This window comes from Cebus imitator, unplaced genomic scaffold, assembly GCF_001604975.1.
Source record: "Cebus imitator isolate Cc_AM_T3 unplaced genomic scaffold, Cebus_imitator-1.0 Scaffold604, whole genome shotgun sequence".
Taxonomy (NCBI): domain Eukaryota; kingdom Metazoa; phylum Chordata; class Mammalia; order Primates; family Cebidae; genus Cebus; species Cebus imitator.
In genome coordinates, this window is record NW_016107919.1 from 140,617 (window position 1) to 145,335 (window position 4,719).

Genomic DNA, 4,719 nt, shown 5'->3' on the forward strand with positions numbered 1-4,719 from the left:
GTCGATTTGGCTATTGAAACTTGTGTATGCTCTGCAAAGTTCTCGTGTTGCATTTTTCAGCTCCATCAATTCGTTTATATTCGTCTCTGAGCTGTTTATTCTTGTTAGCATTTCGTCAAACCTTTTTTCAGTGTTCTTAGTTTCTTTGTGTTGGGTTAGAAAATGATATTTTAGCTCAGAGAAGTTTGCTATTACCCACCTTCTGAAGCCAGTTTCTGTCAATGTATCAGACTCATTCTCCATCCATCCTTGTTCCCTTGCTGATTAGGAGTTGTGATTCCTTGGAGGAGGAGAGGCGTTCTGGTTTTGAGTATGTTCATCCTTTCTCTGCTGATTTCTTCCCATTTAGTGGCTTTATCTACCTGTGGTCTTTGTGGTTGGTGACTTTCAGATGGGGTCTCTGAGTGGACCTCCTCTGTGTTGCTGATGAAGTTATTTCTTTCTCTTTTTTAGTTTTCCTTCTGACATTCAGGCCCCCCTGCTATAGGACTGCTGGAGGTCCACTCCAGACCCTGCTTGCCTGGGGATCACCTGCACTGGCTGCAGAACAGTAAGGGTTGATGCCAGTTTCTTCTTCTGTTATCTTTGTCCCGGAAAGATGCCTACCAGATGTCAGCCTGAGCTCTCCTTTATGAAATGTCTCTTTGATTATATGGGGTTTGGGGAGCTGCTTGAGGAGACAGTGTGTCCCTTATAGGAGCTCAAGTGCTGAGCTGTGAGCTCCACTGTTCTGTTCAGAGCTGCTGGGCAGACATGTTTAAGTCTGCTGCAGCAGAACTCATAACCACCTTTTTTTCCCAGGTGCTCTGTCCCAGGAAGGTGGGGCTTTATTTATAAGTTCCTGTCATTCTGCTGCCTTTTTTCAGAGATGCCGTGCCTGGTGAGGAGGTAGCCTAGTCACAGTCTGCCTGCAGAGGCTTTGCTGAGCTGCTGTGGACTCTGCTCAGCTGCTGTGTGAGCTAACTTGCAGTTTTGTTTATAGGGGTATAGTTAGAACTGCCTCCGTGATGGCAGTCTGCCTCAGTAATGGCAGACTGTCTCTGTAATGATGAACTGCCTCGGTAATGGTGGATTGCCTCTGTAATGGCAGACTTCCTTGGTAATGGTGCACTGCCTCGGTAATGGTGGACACCCTTCTTCCCACAGAGCTGGACCATCCTGGGTTCAGCTGTTCCTGCTGTGAAACTCAATCCAGAGTGTTTCAAGATTGCTAGTCTTTGTGTGGGTGGGACCAGCCTAGGCAGATCACCTGGCTCCCTGTTTCAGCCCCCCCTTTTTTTTTTCAGTTGAATGGGAGACTTTGTCTCCCAGGTGTTCCAGTTGTCCATTGAAACATTGCCTGGATTTGTGTGAGTTTTTGTGCAGAGACCTGCTGCACCAGATGAAACAGCCATGCTGGGGACTCGTAGCACTTTTCTGCCTGGGAATCTCCTGGTCTGTGGGCAGTAAAAATTCATTTGGAAATGCGGTGCTCACTCATCCTCTGTGTTTTCACTGGGAACTGCAATCCAGAGCTGTTCCTATTCAGCCATCTTGGATCGGAAGCCTATATCATAGTTTCTATATCCACTCATTGGCTGATGGGCCTTTGGGTTATTTCCACATTTTTGCAATGAGAATTGTGCTGCTATAATCATGCATGTGCAAGTATCTTTTTCATATAACTACTTTTTTACTCGAGGTGGATACTCATTAGTGGGACTGTTGGATTGGGTGATAGTTCTATTTTTAGTCCTTTAAGGAATCTTCACACTATATGTCATAGTGGTTGTATTAGTTTACATTCCCACCAGCAGTGTAGAAGTGTTCTCTGTTCACTGCATGCAAGCCAACATATACTATTTTTGATTTTTTTATTGTGGCCCTTCTTGCAAGAGTAAGGTGGTATCACATTGTGATTTTGATTTGCATTTCCCTGATTACTAGTGATGTTGAGCATTTTTCATATGTTTGTTGGCTATTTGTATATCTTCTGAGAATTGTCTGTTTATGTTTTTAACCAACTTTTTGATGGTTTCTTTTCTTGATGATTTGTTTGAATTCTTTGTAGATTCCAGATATTAGTACTTTGTCAGATGTGTAGATTGTGAAGATTTTCTCCCTCTCTGTGGTTTGTCTGTGAACTTTGCTGACTGTTCTTTTCGCCATGAAAAAGCACTTTAGTTTAATTAAGTCCCAGCAGTTTATCTTTGTTTTATTGCATTTGGTTTTGGGTTCTTGGTCATAAAACCCTTGCCTAAGCCAATGTTTAGAAGGGTTTTTCCAATGTTATCTTCTAGAATTTTTATAGTTTCAGGTCTTAGATTTAAGTCCTTAATCCATCTTGAGTTGATTTTTGCATAAAGTTAGAGAAGAAGATTCAGTTTCATCATCTTACCTGTGGCTAGCCAATTATCCCATCACCATTTGTTGAAAAGTGTGTCCTTTCCCCACTTTACGTTTTTGTTTGCTTTGTTGAAGACCAGCTTGCTCTAAGTATTTGGGTTTATTTCTGAGTTCTCTATTCTGTTTTGTTCATCTATGTGCCTATTTTTATACCAGTACCATGCTGTTTTGGTGACAATAGCCCTTAAAATAGGTAATGAAATTATAGCTTAAAATCAGATAATGAAATGCCTCCAGATTTGTTCTTTTTGCTTAATCTTGCTCTTGTTGCCCAGGCTGGAGTGCACTGGTGTGACCTTGTCTCACTACCATGTCTGCCTCCCAGTTTCAAGTGATTCTCCTGCCTCAGCCTCCAGAGTATCAGGGATTACAAGCACTCGCCACCATGCCTGGCTATGTTTTTGTATTTTCAGTAGAGACGTGGTTTCACCATTTTGGTCAGGCTGGTCTGGAACTCCTGATCTCGGGTGATCCACCCACCTTGGCATCCCAAAGTACTGAGATTACAGGTGTGAGCCACAGCACCCAGCCTGTTTGTGATTTCTTTAAGCAGTGTTTTGTAGTTTTCCTTGTAGAGAACTTTCACCTCCTTTGTTAGGTATATTCCTAAGTATTTTATTTGTTTCGCAGCTAATGTAAAATGACTTGAGTTCTTCATATGATTCTCTGCTTGGTCACTGTTGGTGTATAGTGGAGCTACTGATTTGTGTACATTAATTTTGTGTTGGGAAACTTTGCTGAATTCTTTTATCATTTCTAGGAGCTTTCTGGAGAATTATTTAGGGTTTTCTAGGTAATCAATCATATCATCAGCAAACAGCAACAGTTTGACTTACTCTTTACTGATTTGGATGTCCTTTATTTCTTTCTCTTGTCTGCTCTGGCTAGTACTATGTTGAAGAGGAGTGGTGAGAGTGGGCATCCTTGTCTTGCTCCAGTTCTCAGAGGGAATGCTTTCAACTTTTCCCCATCATTATTATGTTTTCTGTGGGTTTGTCATAGATGGCTTTTGTTACATTGAAGTATGTCCCTCGTATGCCAATTTTCCTGAGAGTTTTAATCATAAAGCGATTCTGGATTTTGTCAAATGCTTTCTCTGCATCTATTGAAATGATCATGTAATTTTAAAAAAATTATGTTTATGTGTTGTATCACATTTATTGACTCGCACAAATTAAACCATCCCTGCTTTCCTGGTATGAAACCCACTTTATCATGGTAGATTATCCTTTCAATATGTTCTTAGATTTGATTAGTTAGTATTTTGTTAAGGATTTTAGCATCTATGTTTATCAAGAATATTGGTTTATAGTTTTCTTTTTTGGTTATGTCCTTTCCTAGTTTTGTTATTAGGGTGACTGGCTTCATAGAATAGTATGGAGGGTTACTTCTTTATCTTGTGGAATAGTGTCAATAGGATTGGTACAAATTCTTCTTTGAATGTCTGGTAGAATTATGCTGTGTATCCTTCTGGTCCTAGACTCTTCTTTGTTGGTAATTTTTAAATTACCATTTCAGTATTGCTGTTTGTTATTGGTCTGTTCAAGGTTCCTAATGCTTCCTGATTTAAGCTAGAAGTGTTGTATCTTTCCAAGAATTTATCCATCTCTTCTAGGTTTCTAGCTTATGTGCATAAGTAGCCTTGAGTGATCTTTTGTATTTCTGTGATGTCGGTTGTAATATCTCCCATTTCATTGTTTAATGAGGTTATTTGGATTTTCTCTCTCTTGTTTTCTTGCTTAGTGTTTCTTGTGGTCTATCAGTTTTATTTATCTTTTCAAAGAACTGGCTGCTCATTTCATTTATCTTTCGTATTGTTTTATTTTGTTTTAATATCATTAGTTCTGTCCTGATCTTAGTTATTTCCTTTCTTCTGCTGGGTTTGGGTTGGGTTTGTTCTTGTTCCTCTAGTTCCCTGAGGTGTGACCTTAGATTGTCTGTTTGTGCTCCTTCAGACTTTTTGATATAGGTGTTTAGGGTTATGAACTTTCCTCTTAGTACTGCCTTTGCTTTTTCCAGAGGTTTTGATGGGTTGTTTCACTATTGTCATTAACTTTGAAGAATTATTTAATTTAATTTTGATTTCATTTTTGACCCAATAGTCATTCAGGATCAGGTTATTTAATTTTTATGTATTTGCACTGTATTAAAGGTTCCTTTTGGAGTTTTCAATTTTATTCCACTGCAGTCTGAGAGAGTGCTTGATATAATTTTAATTTTAAAAAAATTATTGAGGCCATTTTGTGGCCTATCATATGGTCTGTCTTGGAGAAAGTTCCATGCACTGTTGAATAGAATGTATATTCTGTGGTTGTTGGATAGAATGTTCTGTGT